General features: G+C 44.3%; 1 long non-coding RNA gene across 1 annotated transcript in view; it reads left to right on the plus strand.

Moving 5' to 3' along the window:
* Positions 1-15,330, plus strand: part of LOC121855685 — a 68,965-nt gene that overhangs the window by 41,537 nt on the left and 12,098 nt on the right. The gene's annotated exons all lie outside the window — the stretch shown is intronic.

Raw genomic sequence — 15,330 nt, forward strand, 5'->3', positions numbered from 1 at the left:
ATGGCGTAAAGAAACGTGCCCATAGTTTCACCCTGTGCGGGGATCGAACCAGGGACCACTCACTTGCGACGTGAGCTACTGACCATTACACCACAGGTGTCATTAACGCTGGTCCGATAAAAGTATTACTTTCATTTTTGTAACTAAACGTCAGGTCAGGTATCTCTCTCTCTCTCTCTCTCTCTTGCTACAGTATCTGGAGGTAGGTCAAGTATAGCCTCTTGCTACAGTACCTGGAGGTAGGTCATATAGCCTCTTGCTACAGTATCTGGAGGTAGGTCACATATAGCCTCTCTCTCTCTCTCTTGCTACAGTATCTGGAGGTAGGTCAAGTATAGCCTCTCTCTCTCTCTCTTGCTACAGTATCTGGAGGTAGGTCAAGTATAGCCTCTTGACTGCAGGTAAAGAGTGAGACTAAAGTATGTTTATTCCTTGTCTGTTGAACACTACAGAGTTAAAGTGGCTCCACCTCGATAATTTTTCCTCATAACTGAAGTTGTGTGAATTTGTATAACTGATTAATTTAAGATAAATCGAGAATTGCGTCCAAATATGTCACCAAAAATACACTGAGACTCTACCTTAACTAGATACCTTCACTTAACACCAGTTAGGGGACAAAATTAACACTGAGACTCTACCTTAACTAGATACCTTCACTTAACACCAGTTAGGGGACAAAATTAACACTGAGACTCTACCTTAACTAGATACCTTCACTTAACACCAGTTAGGGGACAAATTAACACTGAGACTCTACCTTAACTAGATACCTTCACTTAGCACCAGTTAGGGGACAAAATTAACACTGAGACTCTACCTTAACTAGATACCTTCACTTAACACCAGTTAGGGACAAAATTAACACTGAGACTCTACCTTAACTAGATACCTTCACTTAACACCAGTTAGGGGACAAAATTAACAGAGAGATTCACCTGAACTAGACTTCACTTAACACCAGTTAGGGACAAAATTAACAGAGAGACTACCTGAACTAGATACCTTCACTTAACACCAGTTAGGGACAAAAATTAACACTGAGACTTACCTTAACTAGATACCTTCACTTAACACCAGTTAGGGGACAAAATTAACACTGAGACTCTACCTTAACTAGATACCTTCACTTAGCACCAGTTAGGGGACAAAATTAACACTGAGACTCTACCTTAACTAGATACCTTCACTTAACACCAGTTAGGGACAAAATTAACACTGAGATCTCTACCTTAACTAGATACCTTCACTTAACACCAGTTAGGGACAAAAATTAACACTGAGACTCTACCTTAACTAGATACCTTCACTTAACACCAGTTAGGGACAAAATTAACAGAGACTACCTGAACTAGATACTTCGCTTAACACCAGTTAGGGACAAAATTAACACTGAGACTCTACCTTAACTAGATACCTTCACTTAACACCAGTTAGGGACAAAATTTATACTTACCTAAACTAGATACCTTCACTTAACACCAATTAGGGACAAAATTAACACTGAGACTCTACCTTAACTAGATACCTTCACTTAACACCAGTTAGGGGACAAAATTAACACTGAGACTCTACTTAACTAGATACCTTCACTTAACACCAGTTAGGGACAAAAATTAACACTGAGACTCTACCTTAACTAGATACCTTCACTTAACACCAGTTAGCAAAATTAACACTGAGACTCTACCTTAACTAGATACCTTCACTTAACACCAGTTAGGGACAAAATTAACACTGAGACTCTACCTTAACTAGATACCTTCACTTAACACCAGTTAGGGGACAAAATTAACACTGAGACTCTACCTTAACTAGATACGTTGCCAGTCAGTTAAATGCATCCTCACTCCTTTTAGTAATGGGAAAATATTTATTGTAAACCTTTGACAAGTTTATACATTGTAGAATATATTTTCATTATTTACCACAAAGAAAATTACGTCTACTAAATCCGTTTTATGTATGTTTTCCTGTTGTGGTATTAGGAGATATATTTTTTTATTGAGTTAAGAGTTTTATTGAGATGTTTGGTGTGTGGTTGGTGTGTGTGTGTGTGTGTGTGTGTGTGTGTGTGTGTGTGTGTGTGTGTGTGTGTGTGTGTGTGTGTGTGTGTGTGTGTGTGTGTGTGTGTGTGTGTGTGTGTGTGTGTGTGTGTGTGTGTGTGTGTGTGTGTGTGTGTGTGTGTGTGTGTGTGTGTGTGTGTGTGTGTGTGTGTGTGTGTGTGTGTGTGTGTGTGTGTGTGTGTGTGTGTGTGTGTGTGTGTGTGTGTGTGTGTGTGTGTGTGTGTGTGTGTGTGTGTGTGTGTGTGTGTGTGTGTGTGTGTGTGTGTGTGTGTGTGTGTGTGTGTGTGTGTGTGTGTGTGTGTGTGTGTGTGTGTGTGTAAATGGCTTAGTTTATGTTGTAAGAGAGAGAGAGAGAGAGAGAGAGAGAGAGTCAGTCATAAGCCGCACTTATTACCTATATTAAAACCTTTCAATTCTACAATCTTATAATCAGATGACTTGACCTTTCTAACTGACTGATCTGATGGTGTTTTTATACTTAGGAGGAGAGGGCGTTATTTTGTAGAGTTTAGTTAGTAGTTTTCTCTTACAACATGGTAGGAGCGCCATAAACCAAGCCATTTAGCCACACACACACACACCCTGAAACCATGGTAGATGATCAACAGCGTGTTCACCCACTGTGTTGATGACTGTGGAGGGAGGAGGAGGAGAGAAAAGGAGACGTCTGTAGATATGAAGAAATGAGTAAGAGGGAGAAAGAAAGGGAAGGAGAGGATAATTAACATGAACTAGATGATTGACAAGGAGAGAGAGAGAGAAGAGAGAGAGAGGGGTAAGGGAAGGAGTGGCAACTGGCTTGAATTTTGCATTAAATATGACTTAAAGAAAAGAGGATGAGAAAAAGAGAGAGAGAGAGAGAGAGAGAGAGAGAGAGAGAGAGAGAGAGAGAGAAGAGAGAGAGAGAGAGAGAGAGAGAGAGAGAGAGAGAGTCACCGTGTTGGGATCTTTAACTTGTGATTCTGGTGTTCCAAGTCACTTAGGTCCTTATGATACTGTATGGATATTTTGGTTACCTGTTGAATGGGCCCCAGTTCTAGTAGACCCAGTTCTAGTAGGCCCCAGTTCTAGTAGACCCAGCCCTAGTAGGCCCCAGTTCTAGTAGGCCCCCAGTTCTAGTAGGCCCCCAGTTCTCGTAGGACCCAGTTCTAGTAGACCCAGTTCTAGTAGGACCCAGTTCTAGTAACCCCAGTCTAGTAGGACCCAGTTCTAGTAGACCCCAGTTCTAGTAGGCCCCAGTACTAGTAGGCCCCCCAGTCTAGTAGGCCCCAGTTCTAGTAGACCCCCAGTAGGCCCCTAGTTCTAGTAGGCCCCCAGTTCTAGTAGGCCCCAGTCTAGTAGGACCCAGTTCTAGTAGACCCAGGTCTAGTGGCCCCAGTTCTAGTAGGCCCCAGTTCTAGTAGGCCCTGCTCTAGTAGGCCCCCAGTTCTAGTAGGACCCAGTTCTAGTAGGACCCAGTTCTAGTAGGACCCAGTTCTAGTGAGGACCTGGGTATAGTAGGCCCCAGTTCTAGGCCCCAGTTCTAGTAGGCCCCAGTTCTTTTGTAGGCCCCAGTTCTAGTAGACATCAGTTCTAGTAGGCCCCAGTTCTAATAGGCCCCAGTTCTAGTGAGGCCCCAGTTCTAGTAGGACCCAGTTCAGTAGGCCCCAGTTCTAGGACCTGGGTATAGTAGGCCCCAGTTCTAGTAGACCCCAGTTCTAGTAGGCCCCAGTTCTAGTAGGCCCCAGTTCTAGTAGGCCCCAGTTCTAGTAGGACCCAGTTCTAGTAGGACCCAGGTATAGTAGGGCCCCAGTTCTAGTAGGCCCCAGTTCTAGTAGGGCCCCAGTTCTTTTTAGGCCCCAGTTCTAGTAGACATCAGTTCTAGTAGGCCCCAGTTCCATAGGCCCCAGTTCCCAGGGCCCTGTTCTAGTAGGACCCAGTTCAGTAGGGCCCCAGTTCTATTAGGACCCAGTTCTAGTAGGACCCAGGTATAGTAGGCCCCAGTTCTAGTAGACCCTGCGTTTTAGTAGGCCCCAGTTCTAGTAGGCCCCAGTTCTAGTAGGGCCCCAGTTCTTAGGCCCCAGTTCTAGTAGACATCAGTTCTAGTAGGCCCCAGTTCCTAGTAGGGCCCCAGTTCTAGTAGGCCCAGTTCCTTTTAGGCCCCAGTTCTAGTAGACATCAGTTCTAGTAGGCCCCAGTTCTAGTAGACCAGTTTAGTAGGCCCCAGTTCTAGTAGGCCCCAGTTCTAGTAGGCCCCAGTTCTTTTAGGCCCAGTTCCAGTAGACATCAGTTCTAGTAGGCCCCAGTTCTTAGGCCCCAGTTCTAATAGGTCTCAGTTCTAGTAGGCCCCAGTTCTAGTAGGCCCCAGTTCTAGTAGGCCCCAGTTCTAGTAGGACCCAGTTCTAGTAGGCCCCAGTTCTAGTAGGCCCCAGTTCTAGTAGGCCCAGTTCTAGTAGGACCCAGTTCTAGGACCCAGGTCTAGTAGACCTCAGTTCTAGTAGGCCCAGTTCTAGTAGGACCCAGTTCTAGTAGGACCTAGGTCTAGGCCCCAGTTCTAGTAGGCCCCAGTTCTAGTAGGCCCCAGTTCTTTAGGGCCCCTGTTCTAGTTGACATCACTTAGTAGGCCCCAGTTCTAGTAGGCCCCAGTTCTAGTAGGCCCCAGTTCTAGTAGGACCCAGTTCAGTAGGACCTAGGTCTAGTAGACCCAGTTCTAAGGAGGCCCCAGTTCTAGTAGGACCCAGTTCTGTAGGGACCTAGGTCTAGTAGGCCCCAGTTCTAGTAGGCCCCAGTTCTAGTAGGCCCCAGTTCTTTAGTCCCCTGTTCTAGTTGACATCACTTCTAGTAGGCCCCAGTTCTAGGCCCCAGTTCTAGTAGACCTCAGTTCTAGTAGGCCCCAGTTCTAGTAGACCTCAGTTCTAGTAGACCCTCAGTTCTAGCAGGGCCCCAGTTCTAGTAGGCCCCAGTTCCCAGTGGGCCCCAGTTCTAATAGGTCTCAGTTCTAGTAGGCCCCAGTTTTAGTAAGTCTCAGTTCCCAGGCCCAGTTCCACAGGGCCCTAGTTCTAATAGGCCCTGTTCTAGTAGGGCCCCTGTTCTAGTAGGCCCCAGTTCTAGTAGACACAGTTCTTGTAGGCCCCAGTTCTAGTAGGCCCAGTTCTAGTAGACCCCAGTTCTAGTAGGCCCCAGTTCTAGTAGGCCCAGTTCTAGTTGACCTCAGTTCTAGTAGACCTCAGTTCTAGTAGGCCCAGTTCTAGTAGGCCCCAGTTCTAGTAGACCCCAGTTCTAGTAGACCCCAGTTCTAGTAGCCCCCAGTTCTAGTAGACCAGTTGTAGTAGACCTCAGTTCTAGTAGGCCCCTGTTCTAGTAGGCCCCAGTTCTAGTAGACCCAGTTCTAGTAGACCCCAGTTCTAGTAGGCCCCAGTTCTAGTAGACCTCAGTTCTAGTAGGCCCCAGTTCTAGTTGACCTCAGTTCTAGTAGACCTCAGTTCTAGTAGGCCCAGTTCTAGTAGGCCCCAGTTCTAGTAGACCCCAGTTCTAGTAGCCCCAGTTCTAGTAGACCCCAGTTGTAGTAGACCTCAGTTCTAGTAGACCTCAGTTCTAGTAGGCCCCAGTTCTAGTAGACCCCAGTTCTAGTAGACCCCAGTTCTAGTAGCCCCCAGTTCTAGTAGACCCCAGTTGTAGTAGACCTCAGTTCTAGTAGGCCCCTGTTCTAGTAGGCCCCAGTTCTAGTAGACCCAGTTCTAGTAGGCCCCTGTTCTAGTAGGCCCAGTTCTAGTAGACCTCAGTTCTAGTAGACCCCAGTTCTAGTAGACCCCAGTTCTAGTGCCCCCAGTTCTAGTAGACCCCAGTTGTAGTAGACCTCAGTTCTAGTAGGCCCCTGTTCTAGTAGGCCCCAGTTCTAGTAGACCCAGTTCTAGTAGACCTCAGTTCTAGTAGGCCCTAGATATGACTATGAATAGATAAAATATCCACGGTCTAGCCTGTAGTGCTCCAGTGACGACATGTAAGCCGTCATCGCTGTCTGGTTGGTCGAGGACAGACACTCACCGACCCACGAGTGCCATAATCTAGCCCGGGAGATCTCGCTGTGCTCTCCCATTCTCTACCTGTGTGTGTGTGTGTGTGTGTGTGTGTGTGTGTGTGTGTGTGTGTGTGTGTGTGTCATCAAGTTTGGTTGAAAGGCGGATTCACGTCTTATAAACGATGGTTTTTTAGGGACCAAGGAGACGGATTCACATTTGTGTAGGAGCGTTAGAAATAAATTAAGACTTGCTGACAGCTGTTGTATGTACCGAGAAATGACGTCATAGCAATCACCGAAACTTGGATGAATCTGGTTGCCTCTTATTAAACTTATCTCTCTTCACTGTTTTGTTATTTATTTATTTTGTGAAATTAGAAATAGTGATAATTGATGAATGGATAATTAACGTATTGTATCTTATTTATTTATTTTTATTTCAATGCTCTCTCTCTCTCTCTCTCTCTCTCTCTCTCTCTTCACTCACAATATTAGACCTAGGAAGGAGCCCTCAATTGGGTAGGCTAAACCACCTCCTTCCTATACCAACATATCCTCAAAGCTTAGAGGGGAAGGTAGGCAGGCTTGAGGGGAAGAGGGAGAGCTTGAGGGGAAGAAGAGGGAGAGCTTGAGGGGAAGAGGGAGAGCTTGAGGGGAAGAGGGAGAGCTTGAGGGGAAGAAGAGGGAGAGCTTGAGGGGAAGAAGAGGGACAGCTTGAGGGGAAGAGGAGAGTTGAGGGGAAGAAGAGGGACGGATGAGGGGAAGAGGAGAGCTGAGGGGATGGAGAAGTGAGCCAGCTTGAGGGGAAGAAGAGGAGAGCTTGAGGGGGAAGAAGAGGGACAGCGAGGGGAAGAAGAGGGACGCTGAGGGGGAAGAAGAGGGACAGCTTTAGGGGAGAAGAGGAGAGCGAGGGGAAGAAGAGGGACAGCTTGAGGGAAGAAGAGGGTCCTAAGGGGAAAGGAGGAAGGGAGGAGAGACCAAGGGGTATTAATGTAGGTTAATTAAAAAGGATTATCGGTAGATCATAGACGCCTGGATGAGACCTCTAATGCGATTGTCTTTGTACATTGACCTTAAATTGACCATCGCTCGTCATTAACTCCCCCACACACACACACGACACTTTACATGTTCTGTGTGTGTGTGTGTGTGTGTGTCTGTCTGTCTGTCTGTCTGTCTGTGTGTGTGTGTGTGTCTGCTGTCCCTGGCTACCTGTAATTACCTGTGGCTACTTACGACTACCTATGGCTACCTACGGCTACTGTGACCAGTCCTAATAGTCACTTATCCTTACGTATTTTAGGTAAGGGAAGCTATACTGTGTTAGGTAAGGGAAGCTATACTGTGTTATAGGGAAGCTATACTGTGTTAGGTAAGGGAAGCTATACTGTGTTAGGTAAGGGAAGCTATACTGTGTTATATAGGGAAGCTATACTGTGTTACAGGGAAGCTATACTGTGTTAGGTAAGGAAGCTATACTGTGTTATAGGAAGCTATACTGTGTTATAGGAAGCTATACTGTGTTATAGGGAAGCTATACTGTGTTAGTAAGGAAGCTATACTGTGTTAGGTAAGGAAGCTATACTGTGTTAGGTAAGGGAAGCTATACTGTGTTAGGTAAGGAAGCTATACTGTGTTATAGGAAGCTATACTGTGTTAGGTAAGGAAGCTATACTGTGTTATAGGGAGCTATACTGTGTTATAGGAAGCTATACTGTGTTAGGTAAGGAAGCTATACTGTGTTAGGTAAGGAAGCTATACGTGTTAGGTAAGGGAGGCTATACTGTGTTAGGTAAGGGAAGCTATACTGTGTTATAGGGAAGCTATACTGTGTTATAAGGAAGCTATACTGTGTTATATAGGAAGCTATACTGTGTTATAGGAAGCTATACTGTGTTAGGTAGGGAAGCTATACTGTGTTAGGTAAGGGAAGCTATACTGTGTTAGGTAAGGGAAGCTATACTGTGTTAGGTAGGAAGCTATACTGTGTTATAGGAAGCTATACTGTGTTATAGGGAAGCTATACTGTGTTAGGTAAGGAGCTATACTGTGCTAGGTAAGGGAAGCTATACTGTGTTATAGGAAGCTTATACTGTGTTAGGGTAAGGAAGCTATACTGTGTTATAGGAAGCTATACTGTGTTAGGTAAGGGAAGCTATACTGTGCTATGGGAAGCTATACTGTGTTAGGTAGGAAGCTGTACTGTGTTAGGTAAGGAAGCTATACTGTGTTGTAGGCAAGGAAGCTATACTGTTATAGGAAGCTATACTGTGTTAGGTAAAGAAAGCTACACTGTGTTAGGTAAAGCTACATTGTCTTACGAAGGAAGCTATTCTGTGTTATACATAAGCTATAATCCGACAGCTAACACACAGCTATATAACTCCAAAGCTAAAACACATGACATATTCTAGTTTGTTTTCCCTCGATAGTTTCACTCACTGGGCGTCTCTCTGTTGCACATTGTTGCTAAAGTTTTCGCTAGGTGTAACTTTCTGTTTCTGATTTTGGCGACTGGCGCGAATTCTAAATCTATCTTAAATTATTTTCTTTTCCTAGCTCAATCGTAGCATTTTTTTGTTTCGTTTAGATTTCGCGTTTCGTGAATTTTAAGCATTTTACGAACTTGTTATGACGGGTTCGTTAGTTGGTATTTCGTGAATTTGGCGATTTTTTTTTTTGCAATTTCACGTTGTATATATTTGGTGAGTTTAGTAATTTTGGCAAAAGTTTCTCACACATATGTTTCTCACCTCTCACACTTCATATGTTTCTCACCTCTCACACTTCATATGTCTCTCACCTCTCACACTTCATATGTTTCTCACCTCTCACACTTCATATGTTTCTCACCTCCTCACACCTCCATATGCTCTCTCACCTCTCACACTCATATGTCTCTCACCTCTCACACTCTCATATGTCTCTCACCTCTCACACTTCATATGTCTCTCACCTCCTCACACTTCATATGTCTCTCACCTCTCACACTTCATATGTCTCTCACCTCTCTCACACTTCATATGTCTCTCACCTCTCACACTCATATGTTTCTCACCTCTCACACTTCATATGTTCTCACCTCTCACCTTCATATGTCTCACCTCTCACACTTCATCTCACCCTCTCACACACTTCATATGTTTCTCACCTCTCACACTTCATATGTCTCACCTCTCACACTTCCAATATGTCTCTCACCTCTCACACTTCATATGTCTCTCACCTCTCACACTTCATATGTCTCTCACCTCTCACACTTCATATGTCTCTCACCTCTCACACTATGTCTCCACCCTCACACACTTCATATTTCCTCACCCTCACACTTCATATGTTTCTCACCTCTCACTCTCATATGTCTCACCTCTCACACTTTATATGTCTCACCTCTCACACTTCATATGTTTCACACCTCTCACACTTCATATGTTTCACACCTCTCACACTTCATATGTTTCACACCTCTCACACCTTCATATGCTCTCACCTCTCACACTTCATATGTCTCTCACCTCTCACATTTCATATGTTTCACACCTCTCACACTTCATATGTTTCTCACCTCTCACACTTCATATGTTTCACACCTCTCACACTTCATATGTCTCTCACCTCTCACACTTCATATGTCTCTAACCTCTCACACTTCATATGTTTCTCACCTCTCACACTTCATATGTCTCTCACCTTCCACTTCATATGTTTCTCACCTCTCACACTTCATATGTTTCTCACCTCTCACACACCTCGCACTGAGTTTCCTGACTTCAATCGTATCACATTTCAAATATTTCTCACCAGGTCTCAACTCTTACACCTCTCGTCAACCACACCGAGAATTCTTCCTCAGTTGGCGAGTCATCAAGGCGATAACGTGAAGTCGTTAGTCTCTCTCTCTCTCTCTCTCTCTCTCTCTCTCTCTCTCTCTCTCTCTCTCTGTATATCAATGACAACTTAACCTAACCTAATTTAACCAAATTTATTGTAACTCAACCTAATTACTCTAACCTAACCTTTCCTAACTTAACCTATTTTTCCAACCTAACCTAACCTTTCCTAACTTAACCTAACCTACAAGTAAACACCAGTTACCGGGAAATTTTGTCTTTCACTGTCTGTTTATTTCCCTAAAACACACACACACACACACACACACACACACACACACACACACACACACACACACACACACACACACACACACACACAAGGGATTTTAAACATACATATTTTAGGTTGTAAACTTGACCTAGAAGTACTTTTTGAAAGCCTACTGAATATATATTTATTTCTAGTGAACCTTGTTATTATATGACCCCGAGGCGACGTTCTTGTTAGGCGGGCAGTGCGTGTGGGGTTAGGTTAGGTTAGGTTAGGTTGGTGGATATATTCTCCGTGATAGCAGGTACAGCTCTGGTGTTTTTTGAGGTCTGAAGGATAAATTTCGGTATTATTATCGTTTCGGTTATGTAGCGAATTTAGGTTAGGTTATGCTAGTTGGGTTAGGGTTAGGTTAGGTTAGGTTAGGTTGAAATGATGTTTTTTTCCGATGTTTAGGTAGGGTTATGCTGGGTTGTTAGGTTAGTTTGAAATGATGTTTTTCCGGTGGTTTTTGATGTGTTTTGAACGAGTCTAACCTTGGCAAAATGGGCACAGGACCGAAACGATAATGTTACCTAAATTTCAAGGTGACAGCTTTGATAATAGTGATTGTCCACGACATAACTCAACAACGTAAACAGTTAATGGGTTTAAACTACTCACCATGATAAGCCTTTGTGCCCTTATGTTTCTGAGGTCAAAGGTCAAGGTCACTAGGATAGCACCGACCAGTTATACTCACCATGATAAGCCTTTGTGCCCTTATGTTTCTGAGGTCAAAGGTCAAGGTCACTAGGATAGCACCGACCAGTTGGCACCTCGCTCGGGTTCAGTATAAAGTTGACGTCTTGGTCACTGTAATGTAATTATTGTCTATATTATTGATTACGAGAGAGAGAGAGAGAGAGAGAGAAAAGAGAGAGAGAGAGAGAGAGAGAGAAATAAAACGTTTGTACTCCGTTTCATTCTTATTACTGTTTCTTCATTCACTGTTGTTCATTCATCCAATCATTCGTAAGTTTCTTTATTCATCTATTCATTCTTATCACGTTCCCTCCTTTCATTGCCATTTATCATTCATTCATTATTATTCCTTTACGGTCTTCCCTGCCACAACGTCTCTACAGGTACCTTAAAATCCATCTTTCTCACCTTACGAAAATCAACAACAGAGCCAACAAGAGATAACTAAGATTAACATAGTAATACACACACACACACACACACACACACACACACACACACACACACACACACACACACACACACACACTACCAAAAGAATTCAATTTCACCTCAAAAACCTCTAAGAGAAACCGACGTAAAATGAAAACAAAAGCGAAACAAAGAGAGCATCGTTAATCCTGGGGAAAAATGCTCTCGGTAATCTTCGCCCTGACGGTGGAGTTTATATACTGTATATATATATTTTTTTCCCAGGATGACCGCAGTTGTCTCAGGCCCATAGTAGGTTGTGGTTAGGTTAGGTTAGATTCCAAGCCTCCTCTCCACCTCTTTCCCTTCTTCTCTCTCTTATCTTTCCCTCTCCTTTCCTCCCTTTCTCCTTCCCTATGCTTCACTTTATTCTCCCATTCTCCTCTCCCTCTCCTCCTCCTTCTATCTCCTCTCCCTTCTCCCCTTCCTTCTCCCTCCCTCTCTCCCCTCCTCTCCCTCTCCTCTCCCTCTCTCCCTCCTCTCCCTCTCTCCCTCCTCTCCTCCCTCTTCTCTCCTTCTCTCTCTCTCTCCTCTCCTCCCGGTCGTGGCAAAGGCAGACAACAGAGGGAATGATTTTCACCTGAGGAAACAGGTCGAGGGTAACACGACCCTCTGTTATGGCAACATTGTATTGTATGTTAAGGAGCCTGTGTTGCCGAGAGAGAGAGAGAGAGAGAGAGAGAGAGAGAGAGAGAGAAGAGAGAGAGAGGGTCAAACTCCCAATCACTACCTAAAAATCTTCCAACCCATTCACAAGCACCCACCCAATCCCTCCTAATCCCTTACATTTCGTTCCTAATCGCCTCCAATCCCTCTCAATTCCTTCCTAATCTTCCCTCCAATCCTCCTCCAATTCCTTCCAACGCCTCCAACCTCCTCAATTCTTTCCTAATCGCCTCCAATCCCTCTCAACCTCCCTAATCTCCTCCAATCCCTCTCAATTACCTCTTAATCCCTCTCAATCCCTCTCAATCCCTCCTAATCCCACACAATCCCATTCATTTCCTCCCAATCCTCCTCACTTCTTACCCATGTCACCCAATCCTCCTCATCCATCCCTAATCTTTTCCTAATCCCTCACAATCTCTCCCTAATCCCCAGCTGAGATAAAATGAATTTGACTTTGGAAGATTTCTTGTCGGATTCTGTGTGTGTGTGTGTGTGTGTGTGTGTGTGTGTGTGTGTGTGTGGTGTTTCAATTTAAGTCTCTTGTTTCATTTTGCCTGAAGGGTTGTTGAATCACAATGTTATTCCAGCACCATTTTGTAGTTAATTTAGTGCTATAAGGGTTAAGCGAAGCCATTAGATACGTTTTCACCCCTGAATTAGAAGGAAATTTGAACTTACGAATTTTTCAAAAGTCTTAGTGTTATTATGACGCCATTTTGAACACCAGATCTGGGGTAGTTTGTTAAGGATAATTTTTTATTTGAGGACTCTGTAATTTGTGGGTCTATTTTTAACTTAGTGCGGTGGCTGAATGGATACAGCACACGTCTCATGCTCTAAGGGGTCATTGGTTCGGTCCCACTTACAGTCGACCTAGTGTAAATGGTTACCTCACTGTACAGTTTAGGAAGTGAAGGCGGTCGAGTACAGTGTCGGCCAGGCTGCCTCCTTGTGTACTGAAGGGTTAGAGTTAATGATGATATTAGGTAACTTGTTCCACTCATCCACTACTCTATTTCCAAACCAATATTTACCTATTTCGCGCCTAAATCTAATTTGTCTAATTTAATACTATTGTTACGAGTTCGCTCCTGGTTGGATAGTGTGAGTGCCTTTGTAATGTCACCTTTGTTTAGCCCTGACTTCCATTTATACACCTCTATCATATCACCCCTCACTCTACGTCTCTCGAGGGAGTGCAAATTAAGATGCTTTAACCTGTCTCTGTACTCAAGGTTCCTAATGCCCGGGATTAGTCTTGTCATTCTCCACTGACTTTTTTCTAGGGATTCTATATCCATTGTGTAGTACAGTACAGTGACCAAAACTGAACTGCGTAATCCAAGTGAGGTCTCACAAGCCCAAGATATAGTTTTAGGATGACCTCTCTTGTCTTGTAACTAACACTCCTTTATATGAACCCAAGTACTTTATTAGCCGTGTTTCGAGCAAATACACATTGTTGTCTTGGCTTAAGATTCCTACTTATCATTACTCCGAAATCTTTCTCTCAGTCGGATTTTCATAACATCGTTGTTCATCTGGTATCTGGTTTCCCTGTTTACATCTCTTATGCTAAGTACTTTGCATTTGTCCACATTGAATTTCATCTGTCATTTTCAGACCATTCGAAAAATTTGTTTAGATCTTCCTGTAGTTTTGCGGAGTCCTCGTCAGATTTAATTACACGTCCTATTTTAGTGTCATCAGCAAATTTACTTATGTTGCTGTCTACGCCGATATCTATGTCGTTTATGTATATGTTGGGAAGAGTAAAACTAACCACAACGCGTTGTGGTTGTTTGGAAAATAGCGAGAAACGAAATTTTGCTACAGGTTAGGTTATGTTTGTTAGGTTAAGTTGTATCTATTGGGCAAAACCCAAGACGCAAAATTTCGCTTTCTGGTTCTTTTGAAGAAAAGCAATCCATAACGCGTTGTGGTCGTTTTCGATCTTTGAGCCCAAAATATATAATAATGGTCCAAGTACTCCACTAGTGACGTTACTCCATTCGGATGAAGAGCCATTAATGCTCACTCGCTGTTTTCTGTTCTGTAGCCGCTCCCTAATCCATTTTAGAATATCTCCTTTAATGCCATGAGCCTCCACTTTTCGTATTAGTCTTTCGCGGGGGACTCTGTCGAAGGCTTTGCTGAAGTCGAGATATTCCACATCATAATCGCGCCCATCGTCCACTGATTCAAAAACAGATGACAATTTTTTAACAGATTTGTCCGAGATGAACGCCCGCTTGTGAAGCCATATTGGGAATCATTGATCAACTTGTGCTTCTCCAGGTGATTTCGAACTAAATTTGAAATTATTGCTTCCAGTAATTTGCCTATAATTGATGTTTAACTGACTGGACGGTAGTTAGAGGATAGTGATCTATCTCCCTTCTTGAAAATCGGGAAGAGGAGGTGCAGCGAGGAGAGAAGTTGAAGTGAGGGGGGGCAGTGAGGGGTTAGGTAGTGAGGAAGGCGAAGAGTGAGGGAAATACGTAGATGGGGTGAGGGAGGATGATAACGCCACCACAGAGCAGTAAGGGAAATAATGGTGATGTGAGGGCGGCGGTCGGACCTCTGAAGGTATAGATGAGATGAGGGGAAAGGAGGAGGATATGGGGTGATGGAGGGAGATATGGGGTGATGGAGGAGATATGGGGGTGATGGAGGGAGATATGGGGGGTGATGGAGGAGATATGGGTGATGGAGGGAGATAGGGGGTGATGGAGGGAGATATGGGGGTGAGGGAGGGGAGGGGGTGATGGAGGGAGATATGGGGTGATGGAGGAGAAAGGGGTGATGGAGGGAGATGGGGGTGAGGGAGGGAGGTATGGGGGTGAGGAGGGAGATATGGGGGTGATGGAGGGAGATATGGGGGTGATGGAGGAGAGATGGAGGAGATATGGGGTGAGGAGGGGAGATATGGGGGTGAGGGAGGGAGATATGGGGTGATGGAGGGAGATATGGGGGTGAGGGAGGAGATATGGGGGTGATGGAGGGAGATATGGGGGTGATGGAGGGAGATATGGGGGTGAGGGAGGAGATATGGGAATGGGGTGAGGAGGGAGAGAGAGAGATAAAGGGCTATATAAACAGTAAATCTCTCCCTCTATTATAACTTAAATGGTAATATTGTGACCTTTGACCTAGTAACCTGCAGGTCATCAGGTCAAATGTCATTTCTACAAGGGGTCATGTGTATTAAGGTCAAGGTTTATTTTTGTATGAGGTCACCAGGCTTCGTTATACCTAGGGTCAAATATTTTATGACCT

The sequence above is a fragment of the Homarus americanus genome, unplaced genomic scaffold (assembly GCF_018991925.1).
Source record: "Homarus americanus isolate GMGI-L3 unplaced genomic scaffold, GMGI_Hamer_2.0 scaffold39905, whole genome shotgun sequence".
NCBI lineage: Eukaryota > Metazoa > Arthropoda > Malacostraca > Decapoda > Nephropidae > Homarus > Homarus americanus.